We start from the raw sequence: 24,168 nt of genomic DNA on the forward strand, positions 1-24,168 counted from the left end.
ACATGATGTTCTCATGATTGACTTTCAGCAGGTTCATTTGTTGAACAGCCTTACTACCAAGAATAGGTGTCCTTGGATCGTCTATTATGACAAAGTCAGCCTTGTACTTCATGTTGTTTTGGGGGTTTATGAATGTTAGGTTGCATTTCCCCAGAGGACGAAGTTTAGTGTTATTGTACATGATAAGTACTTGATTTGTAGAGTTGATTTTCTCAGAGCCACACAGTAGACTTTTATTTATGATGTTGCAGGATGCCCCTATATCCAATTCAAAATTTACGGGTCGGTCCTTGAGTAGCATTATGGCATACAGTTGATTATGCTTGATTTATGCTGCTGACGGATTCATCTGCAAGTTCCATTGATAGCGCAAAGTAGTCCAAGTCGGAGTCACTATTATCATTTTGAACAATGTGGATGCCTTATCGATGTTTGCTTAAACACATTTGCTCAAAATGGTTGCTTTTGCCGCATAATTTGCATTCATGACCAAAAGCGGTACATTTGCGTTTATTATTCTCGTGCTTCGACCCACAATATTTGCACTTAACCGTTGCTGGTGATCGCAGATTCCCAGATTTGTATGAAGGCATACTTTTATTTTGCAGTTTGTTTTGCATAGTCCCACGTTGAGCTTGCATGTTATTGGAATTGGAAGTTGCGACATGTTTCCTCTTTTTAACAAAGTTGACTTATGTTTGTCCATTTGCTGTCAACTCTAGCGCTTTATTTCTTTCCTTAGAGAGCTCAGACGATCGGCATAGTGTTATACACTTTTCAAGATTGAGATCGAGTTCCCTCAAGAGTCGTTCTCGAGAGATGTGTCATTAGTACCGCAAAGCATTCTATCACGGATAAGTCAATCCCTTAAATCTCCAAAGCTACACGTCTCCGCAAGGATTCTCAGTTCAGCCAGGTATTTATCGAATGGTTCACCACCTTCTGTCTACAGAAGAATTTGTATCGTTCAACGGTTTCATTTTTGCGAGGGTCGCAGTGCTTATCAAATTCTTTGATAATCATGTCTATTTTCCGATCGTTCTCTTCAATTTCGACCGTATCTCCTTCCACGACCTTAGTGAATTTCATAGTTTTATACATCTCGCGGCCCTTTGTTCCAAGCAAGTACAGTAACATTTTCACCTTCTGGATGTTAGGCTTGTCGCTCATTGTAAGATCTACATAGAGGTTTAGCTCCTCTTTCCATTTCTTCCACGCAAGTGAATGGTTTTTTTTGCGTCAAAGTTCATCGACTCTGGAGGATTTAGTTTGTCAATCGTGCTGGTAAGACTCTACCTATTGGCGCACCTTGTACTTTACCGATGCAATGTTTTTGACAAGATTCGGTTGATTCCTTGCGGAAAATGTCAACATGTGTTGGTTAACATATTTCACTTTACCTGAATTTCTTGTCAACCACTTCTGACACCATGTTTCAATGCAAAGATGTCCAATAAATAACAACAAGCAGCGTGTTATGTTAAAACCTGTAATGACGGGAATATCATCAACAGGAATACAGTACAGTACAAAAGATGCATGAATTCCGAGTCCGACAATCTAAATGGTGTTACAAATATATGTACATGTCAACATATCAAATGCACATTGGTTACAGGAGGCATGGATAATTCCATTCAAGTACTGCAATCATTTTTGTGCATTTTTGGATAAATTCTGATCACTTCCGTCTCGCACGTGAAAGAACAAGAGCCACGAATACCCAAATATGGCCCTGTTATTTTGAGTAAAATAAAGTATCTTCATTTCAAAATTTCATCATGGTATGAAATAGCTTAGACCTTCTTCTTTATAAATCCAGTGTGTTTTTTCCGCGAACATTCACGGATATAGAAATTATAACATGCAGAACCCATAACAGTTGTGTTATTTTTGTAAAAGTTCATAATATCCAACAATATGCACCAAAAATTTGTATAACCCCCAGGCCTCGATCCAATAAATATTAATGAATTGTAAATTAGTATATTACATACTGCATAAAGGCTATGAGTTTTTTTTGGATCGAGGCCTGGGGGGGATAAGTGAATTTTTACTTTTTATGTTCTGCAAATAACCGGAATTTCACATTCCATGCACGAAATCCAAATACTTTTCCAAACTATAGGTTTAATACAAATCGTAATATTTAAATATTATAGTTGGGGATTATTCCATTGTCTTTTTACGAAACCAGTAATTATTCAAAGTTAATAAAACATGATTATTTCAAACAAATTATGTAATCTTCCACGTTTGATATTGATATAATATATATAATTTCAAAGTAAAGGCGCGGCGCTGACGACGGGTGAATCTCGATTGTATCTGGAGTGGATTGGAGGACTTAGCTTCGTAATTGTTTGATCAAATAGCTAAAACTGTTAACTAGTGCAAGGGTTTTGTAACTATCCCTAACATGGTTACATATATATTCAAATTCATAAATTGAGCATATAATCTATTTGAAATTTTGAGGGCAAAATCGATTGATGTTACGTAGCCCGATTCCGACGATGGCGCGGATCTGATTTTATTTCAATAATAATAATAATAAGACCTTTATTTAACCAGGATTACATATTTAGCGATAACGCTAGTTTTCAATATGGTCCTGCATATAACATACATACAGACAGATATTAGTAAAATAAACACAGATTAAAAGAAGTAGAATACATATAAACTTAAGAAATAATTATGAATGTAAGATAAATAGAATACAAAATTATTATTATTATTATTATTATTATTATAACAGTTTTAGCTATTTGATCAAACAATTACGAAGCTAAGTCCTCCAATCCACTCCAGATACAATCGAGATTCACCCGTCGTCAGCGCCGCGCCTTTACTTCCACACATTTTCTTTATACGTTATCACACTATATATTTTAATTATCTGAGGGTCGTTGAATTTAATAAATATCTGGCTTCACGTGTTTCATCTCCGTGCATTCAGTTTTCTTGGCACTGGTAAGCATGTTGAAATCGCTGTCGTAGTACATGCAAGGTGAAGATAACGAACAGTGATCAATCTCAGAACTCCTACAAGCAATACAAAATAGATAGTTGGGCAAACACGGACCCCTGGACACACCAGAGGTGGGATTAGATGCCTAGGAGGAGACTGAGAGCCGAAGGGTGCCTAACTCGATAGGCTACTTAGATGCGAAGATATATTGGTCTATCCCGTATTGTTTATGGTTTCTAAAGTTATAGTACAATATAGGTGTACCAGACAAAAATTAGGCGTCCACATAACAATACAAAGGATATACTGTAGGCTACAAGTCTCTGAGCCATCTACAACATTCGTTCGGTTGCTTACATGTCAACCGATTTGGACATACGTCATCGGGTACCGTTATATTTCGACACACAGCCATTCCGGTCCATTGCATATTTCATCCGTCAGAAATCAATATGTAGAAATACATACAAATATGAATACGAAACATATATCTAGCAATATGGATCTTGTTTTGCTTTTAAATGAAATTCATCGACAAACAGAATTACATTTGATCTAATTAGCAAAAATACAAGGCAGTTAATAAAAAGGGATAATAATAATGAATAATTCGAAAATGAAAAATAAATGCAAAAAGAATGTTAACGAAAATAGTGTATATTTCATTGTTCCAATTATATTTATCAATGAAAATGCAGCCTCAACAGCAAATATTCAAAACCAACAAATCTTTTAACAAAATAAAAAAGACAAATGGAAAAAAAGAAGATATCATTAATACTGATTAAAACAGAGGTGAACATGTATATGAATGACACTCGTTCCTGAAGTAAAAGTTGATGTATTTATTTTTCAAATATATTTTCCTACATAATTAAGTAAAATATTACTAAGCATTATAGAAGGAAGAACTGAACACATTATTAAACCACACTGTCTTACTTAATTTAGTTTGAGTGTTTGTAACATGGAGGAAGTGTCTGATAACGGAAAATGGTTTCCTTCCTGCATTTTATGTAAGATACGAACTAAACCTAATGACAGGAAGAAATGTGAAAGTGTTAAAATAAGCAAATTTTATTGCGGATGCCAAACTACAGATGTGTTAATTTACAATGGAGTTAACCCCTTGATTGATAAAATTCTTGTTTCTATTTATGTGATAATAACATCCGCTTAATTTTGTTTGCCCACTAACCAAATATATGCGAGGAGGGCGTTTGGTTCTATTATATGTAGCAGTATCAGAATAAGATTTTTTAATTAATGAATTCGTTTCATAGATGTTATGGAGTTAATGATAATAATTAAAGCATTTTGAAATACACACAGGTCTAGATATTATTGTAATAAATGATCCGGATAGGAAACTAATGAAATTAGATAAATGGAATGGAACATATTTTACCTAATGATGAGTTCACGTGAACATTTTCTTAGCCTAATGTAAAATAAATTATCTCCATATGGCTAAACTAAGTGTTCATGTGTTAGTCTGTACATGTAAAGCTACCTTTGTAACAGTTTCCTTAACCCCCCCCCCCCCACACACACACACACACACACACACTTCATAAACGTAACTCCCTATATAGCAAAACACAAAATAAAAGTGTGAAACATAGGATTAAAATGTTTGCTCATTGTCCAAAGTTGTACATGTAGCAACGTGCGTCTGAAATAACGCCGCTACCCGAAGCCTGACAATTACTGTTTTCGGCGTGTTTACATGTACATGCGGGATAATAATAACACCCCCCCCCCCAAACAAATAATAAAAATAAAATCCCCAAACTTATACAAGATTGGTAAAAGAAGTGATCAATATGCAACATAAACCGCATGTAATATTGAAACGCACATACATAGGTCAATAGATCTTATTTGTAAGTCAACTGTTCGATCCAACGTGTTTTCGTGCAAATTTTAAGATGCCCCCTCCCTAAAAACTATCGGTATGTGCAATAAATGGTTATATAGTTAAATATTGGGATTTGATTTATCTTCAGGTCATACTTAAATAACAAAGCTAAGTAAAGAGGTACTGAATTAATATTGCTTTAAAACTGTTGGATGGTTGTATATAAATAAAAAATCAAAAATATAAATAGAGGGAAGGAGACAAACAGAGAGAGGAGAAAGAGATGTAAGAGTATACTATGTAGGTGTGTGTTTTAATATAGAATTAACATAGGCATATTTGAATATTTACAAATTATAATTAAATTGCTCTGAATAGTGTTTTTGTTTCACTTTTATACCTAGAGGACTTTCACGTAAAAGTACATGAAACATTGTAAAATTGTGATGTTACGTTGCAAAATTGCGACGTCAATAACAATCTGGCCAAAACAATGGGTACTTTGAACATCAATAACTAAAAGAGTTGAAAAGATATCGGAAAAACGATAACATATTTGAAAAATATATATTCTTGGCGTCTGTCCACGAAAATAATATCATGGTCTGACTAAGGGCCATTTTTGGCTATTCGTGGCTCTGGTTCTTTACCGCCAACCTGTCAAAATAATCGAAACATTCGATTACATCATTGACCAATTCCAACAGTGAAAATATACATTGCACATGTTGAGGGATAGGAATTAAGAATATTAATATCAGCAGGGTACTAAGAATTTTTCGTAAAATTATTGGTCAATTGTAATTTTTTTCTTTTCGGTACAATATTTTTTTTCCATTCTTGTCTTATGGTGAGGTACACTATAGCTAGTAGCATTATTATTAGAGAGGGGGAGTAGGGGTAGAGAATATAAAATTAACATTACAATTGAACAATTGGGATTTAAGAAAGAAAGTCAACCTGTACCTGGGGTAAATTTAGATCTATACATTTGACCATGAACTTTAATCACAAGACGCTATCCAGAAGAAGAAAGGTAAACTTTTCTCAAGTCAGCCAACCATTGGACAACTTGTAATAAGCCTACCTAGTACCTATGTGAAGGCATCATCTAGTAAATTAGTAGTATAGTCATATTTTACAAAGTCAATCTATACAGGGTCACTATTAAAGTAATAACATGAAAGGTCACATGTATAAGCCAGGTCAACCTATTCAAAATTAGTCAATATTCAGTGAAGTTATGTCAAATCAGTACATTCTACCTGACACTACTCAGTTAGGTATGCTCAAACCGGTATACCCTAATATACCATATCAATCAGGGGAACGGCAATACTTGCATATACCACCTATGTATGCTAACCAATGGCGCCTCAACCGAACATGTATCCACCTGGTCTGGTTCAATATCATGGTTACCAGAATCCGGGTAACCAAGTGCAACCAATTCCTAGCAATATGGTGCAGAAAAATCAAGCTAATAATGGGGTGTCACATATTCGTAACCCATTATACCAGACTCTACAATCTGAGTCATTGAATAAACCAATTACCCGCAATATGGTACAGCAAAATCCAGCCAATAATGGGCTGTTACATATTGGTAACCCATTATACCAGACTCGATAACGGGGTCCGTGTTTGCCCAACTGTCTATTTTGTATTGCTTATAGGAGTTATGAGATTGATTGCTGTTCGTTTTCTTCACCTTGCACTCAATAACCTGAGTCATTGAACCGATGTGACCAACTACAACAGCAAACCCAGCAACCATCACAACTGCAACTACCACTACAGCAGCTTCATCAGTTACCACAACCACAAAAACATAAACCTAAGCAACAACCACAGCAACAGGTAGGTAACTGGCTATCAATCACTGGTAACCAGATACCACCTCAAGTACCACTAATTGGTGACTCAAAATGTTTGGGGTTGATGTCAAAACAGAAATTGTTGTCCAGGGATCAGGGAAACATTATGTCTGGCATGATCTCTGTGAAAGCCATTGGGCATGATACACCCAACATCAGTGGCAGGAATACCCCACTCTTACAGACAGGGAGTGTTGAGGAGGCCTTCATCCTCTGAGGCCTCTCCAAAAAATTCCTCACCTGGATACAATTCCAAAACCTAATTGTGATGATGTCACTAATAGATTGGGAAATTCTTAAGTTAAAGCAGAAATTAAAATAGTGGAAACAAAGTCTACAGTGAGTGATACAAGGAGTACTGATGGGCTGGTGATTGATTCAGCACCTCCAACAGAATTGAATCAATATGACAAGCTGCAGGAATTTTGAGTATCAGCTTCACTCCACGACAAGACCATGTATCTGGGATATCAGACACAACCAGCAATACCTGGAGTACAGACGTACTCGTTAGTGCCCCGGAGGACAAGCAAGCTTTATCTGAATTTGATCTCTACGATGCACGTAGTGCAACAGACTTGACCTCGGTAATGTCTGGAGATGCTGGGTACATAAAGACTGCTGAAAGTCGCCGTAGCCCGAGTGAGCTTTCACAATTTGGACAGGACCTAGAGACAGAGGATGGTGCAGAAGCTGTCCCTCTCCCACTCCCTGGCGTAGTCGAGGTCAACCGAAAGCCAGAGAAACTATCAATCTACAACCATGTGTGTTTTGAGGAGGACTCTTCTCAACAAAGTGACTCTAATGGGATGTATTCGCCTCCGCCTAAGCCTATCCCACGTTTACACAGCTTGGGCCAGGTCCACCAATCTATTGGCTGTGTCAGAACACAGCTCTAGTCAGAGACGAGGTAAACAAACATTTAGATATCTGTTCCAACCCGTAAAAGAAAGACACAGACTTTCTCATTCTCTGGCCAGTATACCATCTCCTCACCCAGCGTGTTTCTCTTTGGGTCCTCAGCTTGACCAAAACAACAGTATTCAGTTACCAAATGGACAGATCTTGCATATATTTGCACAATCAGACTCTTTTCCTCCTAAACTAATTCACCAGGATTTTTCAGCTTTTGTCCTGGCGTCTGAACCATATAATACAGATTTTCTGACATTTGAAAACTCAGTGTGTAATGGTCCGAAACCTAAAGAGCGAGGAAGCTGTACATTTATAAATAATGGTAATGAAGAGAGCCATCTATGGACGAAGAATTCCAGTTCTACCATTGTGTATGGTGCTACATACAGTCCCTTAAACTCTAGCTTTGGAGGGGCCCTTCAGTCTATAGATTTCCAGTCATTAAACTCATTAATAAAGACATTTAATGATGTTAAATTCTCAGAACAGCAGGACACCACCTTTAACATAGATCAGGCTAGATTGATGTTGAACTGTGTAAACCCTTATTATTCCTATAGCAAAGAAGTGGTAAAGGCCTGTGTTAATGGAGGAGCACATAACCAAAACATCAGTGGTGGCCCTGATTACGAGAAAATACAACTAAAGTATAACAGAGATCCACAGAAGAGCAGGGTATACGTCATCAGTGCCTACGGCTTAGATAATATTCCAACTGAACCAGTCATCCTGTTAGCAATTGACACAGTGTAAAGTTATCTGGATTTACACTCTGACCCGTATGGGATAGCAGTGAACAATGGGACTCTTGAGTCGAATATTTATGGCAGTTTAGACAACAAAGAACTGAAGTGTCCCATGAAGTCCTTGTTCCCGGAACCATTTCCACCCGCTAAGTAGAAACTCCCAACGAGGGGAATGTTGTCCAGATATGACAGCAACACCAACTGGAGTGCTACATGTCTTGAAGATGACAAGTATGTTGTCTTCAAGTCACAGCATTTTAATGTTGGTGAAGAGAAAGAGAACCCAATGCATCGTCAGCCATACATTTGCTATAATGACCTATTGAATCTACCTGGAATCAGTGGCAAATTGTTAAGCAATACCAATAGGTGTGATCCGTTTCTTAGAGATGACAAATATGTTGTCTCAATTTACAGCATTGTAATGTCAGTGAAAAGAGAGAGAAACTAATGCATTACCAGCCATACAGATGCTACAGTGGCTTACTGAGTCTATTTGGAATCAGTGGCGATTTGTTGAGCAATACCAAATGGAATGGTCAGTTCCTTGGAGATGACAAGTTTGTTGTCTCCAAATCACTACATTTGAATGTCAAGGGAAAGAACGAGATACCAAGTCGTTATCAGTTATACAATTGCTACAATTACCTACTGAGTCTATTTGGAATCAGTGACAATATCTTGAGCAAATTCATCTTTGCAATAATACTTGAGTTTTCTTCCTATCTTATCAGTGGAGTAATTAAAGCTACTGAATCGTCTACGAAACAGATTAAGACCTGTGTGTTTTTTTCTATGACGTCCATCTCGACGGGCTGGAAAACAGAGTCCAATATGATAATTTGATATAATTATGCATGATGTACATGTGATGTTTAAGCGAGTAAACCATGTTAGAGAGGTCAGATCCATGATGTACAATACATATTGTTGATTTTTAACTTAGTGAACTGTGGTAAACACGTTAGCGCCGAATGTGAGTGGTGAGGGTAGATTGATATGAAATGGAAAGGTTTATTGGACATTGATAATCTTGTGTTGTATTCAGGCACACATCATGTGACTGAAATGTACATGTAGAAAACGCTCAAGGTTGTAAAGCACTAAAATTAATCAGATTTTTACTGTTTCAATTATGTTGTTCATGAGTGTCAGTGATGTTGGGGTTATTTAAAGTTTCAACAATTGCCTAGAAATTCTTTCAATGTAATACATATAGATATACCCAAAATATATATGAATTGTTTTTCATAAATGTTGTGATTTAACAGGCTATCTGAAATTCATCTTTAGAATGCAATACATGTATTAGATAAACAATATAATTATCAAACACAGATGTATGTAAATGTATTTTTATATTCCTTATAGGAATTATGAGATTGATAATTGTTCATTATCTCCAGTTTTTAATTTATGAAATTGCATGATTTTGAAACTAGGCTATAATTGTAATTTATTTACGAATTACTGTACCTCACATAAGTGCACATCATTAGTAATTATATTTCGATGTGGTGTTTGGGCGATTACTATTTTGTTTTTTATATTGTATATTTTCAGACAGCTAGATCTGCCACAGTTGATCACTCTGAACAATGACAAAGTATTGTACAAAGAGTTCTGTTATCCTCGTGCCATTTCATTGAGCTGAGATGTATATTTTTATAGGAAGATGTTAGCATGGCGTCTTCACATGGTTTGAGATACTATAGTGGTACCTTCAACCATACATTCTTTAATGTTCTTATCGGTGGATCGAAGATATTTATTTGGTACCTTCATCCAGATTGATAATTTTGATTTTATTTAATGAAATCAATGGGAGAGGGAGGAGTGTAGTAATTCTGGGCGACTCAACTTAGGTTGAGATGTCTATACCAACCGGAAGTACAGTGTGAACTGTTAGTACCTCAGTTGATTGTGATTTCCCTACCAGAGCAGACGTGTTCCACGGACCAGTTTCCAAATACGCCGCTGCCCTTGGGATAAATCGACTCAAGCTATTGACTCGCCGTCTTCTACATCGAAGAACTTACCTTGCTGTATTCACAGATCAAGTGGTGAGTTTAGCTAGATAGCCACAATTTACTATAGTGTATTTACTCATCAATCAATGGAGCATTGTGCTGCATACGGTTGCACAAATATTCAGAAAAAAGGGTGCGGATTTAATCATTTTAGTTCCTCAAAGGATGCAGCTCGGAGGATGGCATGGATCATATACATGTTTGATACTACAGATATCAGTCGGTTGTGTTGGGAACACTTTTCAAAACTTCAGCTAGACCGAGATCCTGAGAATTAGAAGGCAAGTGGCTTTGTGGGGGCAAAGATTCGACTTAAACGTGATGCCTACCAGGCCTAGATGTACCTCATCGTTTGTTCAAAGTCCCACCGGAGTAACAGGAGTTCAAAATGGCCCAACCCCGAGGGGCCTTCTTGAAACTACAATGGGCTGATGTGATTGTGTCTTAATAATGTGATGTTTATCTGTTTATAGCGAGAATACTTCATTCCTGAAATAAAAAAAAAACAAAAAAACAATTACGTCATCAACAACAGATGAATGGAATGTTTGTGTTTCAAATAGTATAGGGGTATCCCTCATCATCCCTGATCGTATTTTATAAACTGTAAACCTACAGCTGTACCGTTAAAACGTAGTTTATAGCTGGTGGGAATACCCCCTCGCAAGTCAGGCACGTAGAACCATGATGTAGGGCTGTACCCGCTTTTTCAATCAGTATTTATTGGAATGACCTCTCCCCCCCCCCCCCTTTTATACTTAAATAGTGGTAGTGAAAAGGTTTGAAAGATTGTAAGTTTGAAGACAAGAAGTGAAGACGTGTTCCAAAGGACGATTGCTAAACCTCCCCCACCCCAGCATCAAAAACAAATTGAGGAAATAAGGATCCACTGGTCCCCCCCCCCCCCGAAATTCGAAGATTAGACCAAAAAAAAACATTATTTTGATTATTATCAATATTTGATTGTCAATTCTTTTTTGGTTGTGAATTAGATAAGTCATCATTTCCTTTAACTGCCGTCTCCCCCCCCCCTTTTTTTTCAAAAATAAAGTTTTATATATTACAACATTGCAGTATAAGATAATAACTTGTAACATGTCTGTAAAGTTTTGAATTAGAAGTGATGATCATCAAAAGGAAAACTGAAAAGGGTTATATCTGTTTCATTTGTGACAAATTTAAACAAGTATCCTCCTATCTTTTGTATACAAACTATGGTATAATGATACCGACATGTATTTTCATTTGCAAGTCAAACTACATCATTACATTATCTAATCATATTGGTGTTAAAATGCACATTGTACTTCTATTGATTCTAATTATTGAATCTGAATAATATTACTACTTTAAGTAGCGTTACAAGATTTCATATTCATATTAAAAACTTGTTTTTTTTAAAGAATTGTGTGTATATATATATATATATATATATATATATATATATATATATATATATAGCCTCTCATATTGCATGAACTCCAAAACGTGCATCTTGGTCATTTTTCTGGAAATATATTGAACGTGTTACGGTTTTAATAATTTATCTTCATTCGAAATGATTTTTGAAGAATTGTTTGAAGATGTTTCAATCAAAAATTTATCGTAATCAAAATACATGAATATGTATGTCAGTTAATGTATTTTTGGGCAATAAGGATATACTATTATGAGCCATTTTCATTGATATTGAGATACGGAAGTGTATGTTAGTTTGATTTGAATGTGAACCAAATGGAGGGTCTAAATTATTTCATATTTCTGAAGTTTGTTTGTTTATCTGCCACGCTGGACCCTAATATGTGTAGGTAAGAGTGAATCATTTACATTCTAAAGTCAATTTTAATTGTTAAGGGTTCGTGTTTTGTGCTGAAAATCATAAAAGATATCTATGAATATATTCAATTTCAATTTGTTGTGCGGGTTATATCCTACACCACAACACATGTACAGGTAAAAATGAATATATTTTATAGTTGTTATTGAAATTGTTTTCGGCCTTACAAATAATCATTTCAAGACTTTGGTGTGGATCAATTCTGGATCTTTCGCTAAAAAGATTGAAGTATCTATACGTCTTTAAGCAGCGAATTTAATTGCATTGATTCTAGTTTTCTTATATAAATACGTGGAAAGCTACTGACATCGGATATATTCATAGACGTTTGAATTTTGTAGAATGTGAAGCAGGAACAACAGGTTCAAACTGTAGTGAAAAATGTCCTGATGGATATAATGGCAGACGTTGTATGCAACAGTGTTCTACAGAGTGCAAAGGAATATGCAACAATATCAACGGACGATGCCCAGGTAAATTAATTTCCCAACATACCTATACTTCTAGTACATTATATATGTTCATCATACATCTTAATTTCAATTTAGTTCTCAGATAAACAATAATATATTCTTAAAATCATACATTACGTGAAATCAAAAGGGAGGTTTGTTCCTCATATGGACATATTAATCGCGTTTCTGTGATATTCAACAAACAGTATTCAACGCATGAAAACTTTAAAGGCATTAGTAATTAGAGTATGACTTTTTACCACTTTAAATACGCAACTCCAAGTGCGTTTACAGCATGAAAAAGTGGAGATAACAATGATCACAGGTGAGTAAGCATTCACTGTTGACCGGTTACATCCACCTCGATTCTTATATTTTGAGCAGGTAAATGCAGTAGTCAATATCAGTGTGTAAAGAACGGCCTAACAATTGGTATGAAATACGTCAGACAGCATTTCACCGAATGATGGGTTATATTGGTAAATCAGGGCGCTATAATGACCATAAAAGTTACGAAATGCTGACTTAATAGGAGACTGTTAAAGCCTTGTAACATCATCGTATTCATCAGTACTCTGTTGCGATTGAATAAAAAACTTAGCAAACGTATCACATGCTCTTGGGGTACCTGTAAAGTGCAAAACGAAAACGAAATGAAATATACCGATACAAAAAGAAATCTACTGAAACGAAACGAAACCTAACGAAATGAAACAGATTGTATAACCGAATTATTTTATTTAAAATGGTATATTAGGCCCCTGTGAAAGTTACCACATATAAATAAAATTCGCCTCCCCTTTGATGTAGGCTTTCGGCTTGACTGATACAAAGTTTTAGAACACACTGGCTATTCCGAAAAACAATTTTTTTCCCAGTGCTTGTCGGATTAGACATATTTCACTATATTTTTCCTTTCTTTATAGCCAGCGCAGGGAACATGCGCGAAGCGCTGGCTCATACTGTGATCTCTAATGACTAGACCGCGGGAAAAATCCGAGCTAAATCTAACCCTCTAACAAGGAAAACAATTGACGCCAATCCCAGAAGTCCCTTGTCAAAAATGGCTGAGATCTTGCAAAGTCATACCTTTGTATATGATTGTGAACTTACGTGGATTATCATCCTAATTTTGTGGCCTCCTAGCTCCAAAATTCAGTGCACCGTTATAGGCGAAATGTTTAACGAAGTGTAATGTTTATGAAAGACAGGCTAATATGATGTGTTATGTCATGTCTACGTTTTGAAGTACGTCATAATAAGACTGACAGTGGCGGATCTAAATACGTACTTGTTATTTCCATTTGTAAAAGTCATACTACCGGGACAATATTGAATATACGTAAACATTAGTCATACGTAATATGGCATCGAATACAAATTGTCTATAATCGACTGCAAACCATAAATCTGATTAAAATACTACATTTACAATAGGAATTTATTCTAACAAGAAAAAATGGAGACTAACTTAAAATGTTAGAATATGTCAGGGAGCACATGTACTGAATTAGTACTATTAAAAAAATTGCAAAAAATCTATTAGATTTGCTCGGGTTGAAATTTAAAAAAATAAAATCTTTGTTTTCTTTTTTTCCGCGACTAAAAAAATGAGTGTTTGAATTCATTTCCTTTAAACATGTCCGGTAATGGAAACCACGATGACCCCCCTTCCTCATGATAACCAACCATGCCACTTGCTATTAACGACTGAAAAATCATTAATTAATCCTAGTTTTGTGAATTAATCTTAATTAATGTATCCTCACAACAATAGTGGAGAGGGGCTTAATTATGTTGCAATTTTATTCATTAATTATATGTGAATGCTGAAATACTTCATCATTGTGTTCCAACTAGGATTGTGTACAAAATTATAAAAATTGTTCTCTCTGTTGGAATATGCCATTCCTACAAGGGGATTATCATATGAATTTCCTTTTTTAAATATTAGGTATGTGCGCATGGTGGTGAGGGGGGAGTCCGCGCATATACATGTCCAATAGTTAAATTTACCGATCTATTTTTAAATCATCATTATATTGAAAAGAGTTTTATGTTCTAAGACAGTGCTGTTTAAACAGTTTTACCAACTTGAAAGGTTTGGGCATTTTTATCATACACTTAGTAACTTGGAAAGATTCAGAGTAGAAAAAAAGGAAAGTAGTGTCAGTCGACCCGAGAGCATACAACTCAGAACAAGCCGTGCATCAATGAAGCAAGTCACAGTGAAGACGGCAAATATAAAATGTAGACATGTAGATAGCATAAACATATTTCAACCACATCCATATATACATGTTTGAATGGGAGAAAATTCATGTAATGAGTATTTGGCCCATAGATGCAAGGTGAAGATAACGAACAGTGATCAATCTCATAACTCCTATAAGCAATACAGTGAAGGTAGTTGGACAAACACGGACCCCTGGACACACCAGAGGTGGGATCATGTGCCTAGGAGGAGTAAGCATCCCCTGTTGACCGGTCACACCCGCCGTGAGCCCTATATCTTGATTAGGTAAACGGAATTATCCGCAGTCAAAATCAGTGTGCCAAGAACGGCTTAACAATCGGTATGAAACATGTCAGACAGCATTTGACCCAATGCGATGTTGTATTGACGAACTAGATCGTCATAACGATACATTGTATTGTTTAAATTGAACCTAATCAAAGCATGAACATTACAAAATATGTACATACATGAAGCTGCGCTCGCTCAAACGGTAGCACCATCAACATATTATTGCATTTATCTCTCTGTTGATGTTTTCTTCTTTTTATTTCCGGACAACGATCAGTGGTAGAGGAGACAACAGAACGAGTACCTCAGACTGTGTTGATTGAGAGGTTTGTGAGAATTATTTACTTATTAAGATTGTTAAATGTATCACTGTCAGTTATCTTCATATTTTTCATACAAACTGATGTGTTCTGATTATTGGTTTTGAGAAATTGTTGATATCAACTAAAACTTTACAACACTATAACTATTTTATAATATATTAATCAAAGGACCAACCATCTCCATTTTAAAACGCTTGTTTTGTAGTGTACAATTTTTGTTTCATTTGAAAATCAAGCAATATATACATACATTATAATTATGTAAATTATTAATCCTTGTAATTGCCCTTTGAAATTTTTACAATGACATGCTATCTTACATCAAAATGAATTTTCCTGGCATGAGTATATAAATCCAATATACATAATAACGCGTTTAATTTCTCGTCGGAGATCTTGTAACTTGAAAGTTGTAAAACTGATTAACCCTGCTATGTAATATTGAGTTAATGTTTTTATTGTACAGTATGCGATGAAGCTTTATCCTCACCGAAATTGAGTTTTACAAATGATTATTTAAAAAGAAATATGTGATTTTTTTTTTATAAAAGTACAACTATAGCAATGTGCAAGTGTTGTAATGACGGCTTCAATTTTCTTTCATTTTTCTGAAATTCTTATTGATCAACTTTTCCCCATTCTACAATGTAACTTAAGATAGACTAAATTGATTGTGACGTCTTGCATCAGGAGCAGTTGGCCGTTTCGTGTGTTCCACAAACATCTGTTGCATTTATGGCCTTTTCTTTGTACATGAGGAATATTCTCAAGATTGTTCGTTTGACATATCTTATAGAATGCAGGGAAGGGACGAACTGATGAACAATTTCAGACATATTCCGGGACTCCTCGTCTCACAATCTATACAAAGTGTGGTTATCGTCTTATCATTGGTTTTCATTGTGTAAGTATGCCGAACTAGAATTGTATTCAATTTTTATTTCGTTTTCTTTTCAAGGGTGAACATAGGCTAGAATGAAATTCAGTGCATATTGTTGGTATTATTGAAAAGCTAAAGGATTAATTAGAGGTTCCTGTTTAGTAACAGGCGTTTTCAAATCTTCACCATCTGTGTAATGTTTCTTATTTTATAAGTTCCTACGCTACATTTCGATTATGGCGAATACTTTTGTGTGTCCTTTCTTATTCTTTTTGTACTTGACCTTAACGTTTGTTACTTACGAGTCCGTTATCATTGTGACGAGTCCAATATTACCGTCAATACTGAACTCATCATAATAACATCAATACTGAACTGATCACATTAACATCAATACTCAACTCATCATAATAACATTAATACTGAACTTATCACAATAACATCAATACTGAACTCATCATAATAACATCAATACTGAATTCATCATAATAACATCAATAATGAACTCATCATAATAACATCAATACTGAATTCATCATAATAACATCAATACTGAATTCATCACAATAATATCAATACTGAACTCATCATAATAACATTAATACTGAACTCATCATAATAACACCAACACTGAACTCATCACAATAACATCAATACTCAACTTTTCATAATAACATCAATACTGAATTCATCACAATAACATCAATACTCAACTCATCATAATAACATTAATACTGAACTTATCACAATCACATCAATACTGAATTCATCATAATAACATCAATACTGAACTCATCATAATAACATTAATACTGAACTTATCACAATAACATCAATACTGAATTCATCATAATGACATCAATACTGAATTCATCACAATAACATCAATACTGAACTCATCATAATAACATCAACACTGAACTCATCATAATAACACCAATACTGAATTCGTCATAATAACAACAATACTGAATTCATCATAGTAACATCAATACTGAACTCATCATAATAACATCAATACTGAATTCATCACAATAAAAACAATACTGAATTCCTCACAATAACAACAAAACTGAATATATCATAATAACGTCAATACTGAACTCATCATAATAACATCAATACTGAATTCATCATAATAAAAACAATACTGAATTCATCATAATAATATCAGTACTGAACTCATCATAATAACATCAATACTGAATTCATCACAATAACATCAATACTAAACTCATCATAATAACATCAATACTAAATTCATCACAATAACATTAATACTGAACTCATCATAATAACATTAGAACTGAACTCATCATAATAATATCAATACTGAACTCGTCATAATAACATCAATACTGAACTCATCACAATAACATCAATACTGAACTCATCATGATAACATTAATACTGAACTCATCATAATAACATCAATACCGAGCTCATCATAATAAGATTAATACTGAACTCATCATAATAACATTAGAACTGAACTCATCATAATAACATCAATACTGAACTCATCATAATAAGATTAATTTTGAATTCATCATAATAACATCAATACTGAACTCATCATAATAACATCAATACTGAATTCATCAAAATAGCATCAATACTGAAATCATAATAATAACATCAATACTGAACTCATCATAGTAACATTAATACTGAAATCATCATAATAATATCAATACTTAATTCATCACAATACCATTAATACTGAAATCATCATAATAAGATCAATACTGAATTCATCATAATAACATCAATACTGAATTCATCATAACAACATCAATACTGAATTCATCATAATAACACTGAATTAGAATATTAGCATTAATGCAGAACTCATCATAATAACAATAGCAATAATACTGAACTCATCATAACATTAGCATGAATACTGCACTTATCAAAATAACACTGAATTAGAATATTAGCATTAATGCGGAGCTCATAAGAATAACACTGAATTGGAATGTTAGCATTAATATTATACTCATCATAATAACACTGAATTAGGATATTACCATTAATACTGAACTCGTCGTAAGAACACAGAATTATAATATTAGCATTAATACTGAACTCATTATAATAACAATAAATTAGAATATCAACATTAATACTGAACTCATCATAATAACATTAATACTGAACTCATCATAATAACATTAGTAATAATACTGAACTCATCATAACATTAGCATGAATACTGCAATCATCATAATAACACTGAATTAGAATATTAGAATTAATATTAAACTCATCATAATAACACTGAATTAGGATATTAGCATTAATACTGAACTCATCGTAATAACATTGAATTAGAATAATAGCATTAATACTGAACTCATTATAATAACAATAAATTAGAATATCAACATTAATACTGAACTCATCATAATAACATTAATACTGAACTCATCATAATAACATTAGTAATAATACTGAACTCATCATAACATTAGCATGAATACTGCAATCATCATAATAACACTGAATTAGAATATTAGCATTAATATTAAACTCATCATAATAACACTGAATTAGGATATTAGCATTAATACTGAACTCATCGTAATAACACTGAATTAGAATATTAGTATTAATACTGAACTCATCATAATAACACTGAATTAGGATATTAGCATTAATGCTGAGCTCATCAAAATAACACTGAATTGGAATATTAACATTAATATTAAACTGATCATAATAACACTGAATTAGGATATTAGCATTAATACTGAACTCATTATAATAATAATAAATTAGAATATCAACATTAATACTGAACTCATCATAATAACATTAATTCTGAATGCATCATATTAACATTAATAGTGAACTCATCATACTAACATCAATACTAAAGTCATCATAATAATATTAGCATTAATACTAAACCCATCATAATAATATTAGCATCAATACTGAACTCATCATGATAATATTAGCATTAATATTGAACTCATGATAATAACATTAGCATTAATTCTGAACTCATCATAATAATATCATCAATAATACTTAACTCATCATAATAACATTGTGACAAGTCCAATATTAGCATTAATACTGAACTCATCATAATAACACTTTGACAAGTCCAATACTAGCATTAATACTGAGCTCATCATAATAACACAGAATCACAATATTAGCATTAATACTGAACTCATTATGATAACATTGAATTAGAATATTAGTATCAATACTAAACTCATCATAATAACACTGAATTAGAATATTAGTATCAATACTGAACTCATCATAATAACACTGAATTAGAATAATAGCATTAATACTGAACTCATCATAATAACATTGAATTAGAACTAGTAAAACCTGAGACATATAGGACCCTGCGAACGAAAGAATGAGGTCACAAACATGTTTTAAATATAAATCAAAAGATGTTTAAAGCAAGGTTAGAAGGTATATTGTATCAGGCATATATAAAACCCAGTTTAACACTTATATTTATTCATTTCTTAATGAAATATTTTAGAGACATACTAACTTGGGTTGGTATTTTCTGTTATTGGGACCAAACTTTATTTTCATAGCAAGTGTGAATAGATTACTTGATCACACGTGTCATACAACTTCTATAGGAGTCCAAGTCTCATCGCCAAAATATATTTTAATTGCTAATGCTTGTAACTTTCAACTACATACTTATTCTATTTTTCCTCAGATATATATCATACAAACTTAGACGATTGTACGGGACCTTAGCTGTAAACTGTACGTCATTTATTCTACCTTTCAATATATATATAATATTTTCTAATTGCAAAACAATATTGTTTTATGTAACTCAAATTGTTGATTAACAATATGATTCGCCAAGCAAATTATATACATGTATATATAATATATATATATATATATATATGTGTGTGTGTGTGTGTGTGTGTGTGTGTGTGTGTGTGTGTGTGTGTGTGTGTGTGTGTGTGTGTGTGTGTGTGTGTGTGTGTATAAAATCCTATAACTCTCACCATAATGACAATGTCCTACTTCATGCAGATGAGCAGAACTACTCACTTTACACCCCTGTTACAAAAGTTCGGGATGAGCGGGTTTTGTATACCGGAATACGTCATCAAACAACAAGTCAAGGTGGTTCAGTGGAGGACCAGGCAGATTATATTATACTGGTCAGTGCGGAACCAATTGAACAAATTTTGGAGTGCGTGTGAATAATAATCCCGGAAACGTTTGTGATAGAATTCTACTAGATATAGCTTGTATATTGTGTACATCTGTATGAAAGAATTCTACTAGATATAGCTTGATATTGTGTACATCTGTGTGATAGAATCTTACTAGATATAACTTGATATTGTGTACATATGTATGATAGAATTCTACTAGATATAACTTGTATATTGTGTACATCTGTATGATAGAATTCTACCAGATATAACTTGTATATTGTGTACATCTGTATGATAGAATTCTACTAGATATAGCTTGATATTGTGTACATCTGTATGATAGCATTCTACTAGATATAGCTTGTATATTTTGTACATCTGTATGATAGAATTCTACTAGATATAACTTGTATATTGTGTACATCTGTATGATAGAATTCTACTAGATATAACTTGTATATTGTGTACATCTGTATGATAGAATTCTACTAGATATAGCTTGTATATTGTGTACATCTGTATGATAGAATTCTACTAGATATAGCTTGTATATTGTGTACATCTGTATGATAGAATTCTACTAGATATAGCTTGTATATTGGGTACATCTGTATGATAGAATTCTACTAGATATAGCTTGTGTTGCTTATAGGAGTTCTGAGATTGACCACTGTTCTTTCCTTCGCCTTTCTTGTACATAGTGAACATCTGCAATCATTACGAAGATATTATCTAAATAGCTGAAGGTCTAGGAGTCTTAATATGTAAAACTTATACGGTACTAATTTTGATGCACCAGATGCGCATTTCGATAAATAATGTATCTTCAGTGATGCTCAACTGAAATGTTTGAAATCCGAAATAAAAATGAAGTTTTAGAGTTATCTTAAGAAAAACTGTGTGCCAAAAACGTGGAGTCAAATTCGTCTAAGGATAAGAGCTATGCGTGAGCGAGATAATCCTTAATTTTGAAATGAATTTCTAAATTTAGAAACAGCAATTAAATCTACATTAAATATACATCCGTATTTTCAAGCTAGTAACGAAGTACTTAGCTTCTGGGCTGTATAGACCCCCGGGGACTAACAGTCCACCAGCAGAGGCCTCGACCCAGGGGTTATAATGTAAAACTTATACGGTAGGGTTAGGTGTGACCGGTCAACAGGGGATGATTAATCCTCCTAGGCACCTGATCCCACCTATGGTGTGTCCACGGGTCCGTGTTTGCCCAAGTATCTATTTTGTAATGCTTATAGGAGCTATGAGATTGATCGCTGTTCGTTATCTTCAACTTACATGATAAACTTTCTGTACGTGTCTGATTTTTGCTAAAAAGCTTTAAATTCATCTTTAAATGCACAACTTACAAGAATGTGTCTTTGATAACGATAAAATGTGTTGAAATCCCAATATATTTTATTCATTAACAATACTTTCTTTATTTGTTCATATGCATTATCAAACAATAAGATTTTGTAACAACAATTAAATATACATCCGCATTTTCAATCTAGTAACGAAGTACTTAGCTACTGGGCTGTGGAGACCCTAGGTGACTAACTGTCCACCAGCAGAGGCCTCGACCCAGGGGTCATAATGTAAAACTTATACAGTACTAATTTTGATGCACCAGATGCGCATTTCGACAAATAATGTTTCTTCAGTGATGCTCAACCGAAATGTTTGAAATCCGAAATAGCAATGAAGTTTCAGAACTATTTTAAGGAAAATCTGTGTGCCAAAAAAGTGGAGTAAAATTCGTTTAAGGATAAAAGCTATGTGTAAGGGAGATAGTCATTAATTTTGAAATGAATTTCTAAATTTTGTAACAGCAATTAAATATGCATCCGTATTTTCAAGTTCGTAACGAAGTACTTAGCTACTGGGCTGTAGAGACCCTCGGGGACAAACAGTCCATCAGCAGAGTCCTCGACCCAGGAATCATAATTAAAACTTATACGGTACAAAAATTGATGCACCAGATGCGCATTTCGACAAATAATGTCTCTTCTCTTCAATATGCTAATGAATTAACTGTCGCAACGCAAATTTCGGAATTTCAAATCCCTATCGGAAATACCACAATGACTACCGTGTTATAGATATTATTCGATCATTGTTGCATGAAAACCTATAATAAAAACTATGATAAGCTATCTATACATGTCCAATTTTTACTGAAAAGCTTTAGATTCGTATATTCAAATGCACAGCTTACAAGAATGTGTTTATGATAACGATAAAATGTAAAATTTATATGGTACCAATTTTGATGCACCAGATGCGCATTTCGACAAATAATGTCTCTTCAGTGATACTCAACCGAAATGTTTGCAGCGTGCCAAACAAAATGTGGTGTGAAATTCGTCTAAGGATAAGAGCTATGCATGAGGGAGGTAATCCTTGATTTTGAAATAATGTGTTGAAACCCCAATATACTTTATTTATTATCAATACTTTCTGTATTTGTTCATATACATTATCAAAATATAAGAATGATACTTAGAATGCAAGAAACGGATCCAACAAACAACTCTCGATCTGCAGTATAATACGCTCACTGCAATCACATATACCGTTACTATAGAGCAGTCTGCAGTATAATACGCTCAAGGTAATCACTTATACCGTTTCGATAGAGCAATCTGCAGTATAATACGTTCAAGGTAATCACATATACCATTTCGATAGAGCAATCTGCAGTATAATACGCTAAATGTAACCATTTATACCGTTACCATAAAACAATCGGCAGTATAATATGCTCATTGTAACCACTTATACCGTTACTATAAAGCAATCTGTAGTATAATACACTCGATGTAACGATTTATACCGTTTCTATAGAGAAATCTGCAGTATAATACACTCAATCTAATCACTTATACCGTTAATATAGAACAATATGTAGTATGATACGCTCAGTATACTCACATATACCGTTGCTATAGAGTAATCTGCAGTATAATACGCACAATGTAACTACTTTAACCGTTACTACAGAATCATTTGCAGCATAATATGGTCAATATAAGCATTTATACCGTTACTATAGAACAATGTGCAGTATAATACACTCAATGTAATCACTTTTACCGTAACTATAGAGCAATCTGCAGTACAAAACATTCAATGTAATCACTTTTACCGTTAGTATGTAACAATATGTAGTATAATACACTCAATGTAACCACTTACACCGTTATTATAGAGCATTCTGCAGAATAATACGCACAATGTAACGACTCTTACCGTTACTATTGAATGATTTGCAGTATTAATATACTCAATGTAACCATTAAAATCGTTACTTTAGAACCATCTGCAGTATAATACGCTCAAGGTAACCATTTACACCGATACTATAAAATGATTTGCCGTATAATATACTCAATGCAACCACTTATACCGTTATTATAGAGCAATCCGCAGTATAACACGCACAATGTAACCATTGATACCGTTACTATAGAACAACCTTCAGTATAATACACTCAGTGTAATCACTTCTACCGTTATCATAGAGCAATCTGTAGTATAATACGCTCAATGTAATAATTTATACCGTTAT

General features: G+C 33.9%; 2 protein-coding genes and 1 long non-coding RNA gene across 7 annotated transcripts in view; 2 read left to right on the forward strand and 1 right to left on the reverse strand.

Annotated features, from left to right (window-relative positions):
* Nucleotides 1-24,168, forward strand: part of LOC125664485 (uncharacterized) — a 299,224-nt gene that overhangs the window by 236,866 nt on the left and 38,190 nt on the right. The window lies entirely within an intron of this gene.
* The window catches only part of LOC125664562 (multiple epidermal growth factor-like domains protein 10), a 182,250-nt gene that overhangs the window by 43,884 nt on the left and 114,198 nt on the right, over nucleotides 1-24,168 (reverse strand). The window lies entirely within an intron of this gene.
* On the forward strand, nucleotides 16,340-22,533 carry LOC125664503 (uncharacterized). Its single transcript, XR_008799219.1, has 3 exons — nucleotides 16,340-16,449; nucleotides 20,135-20,184; nucleotides 20,467-22,533. It is a non-coding gene; the product is annotated as an uncharacterized LOC125664503 (long non-coding RNA).

Source organism: Ostrea edulis, chromosome 1 (assembly GCF_947568905.1).
Source record: "Ostrea edulis chromosome 1, xbOstEdul1.1, whole genome shotgun sequence".
Taxonomy (NCBI): Eukaryota; Metazoa; Mollusca; class Bivalvia; order Ostreida; family Ostreidae; genus Ostrea; species Ostrea edulis.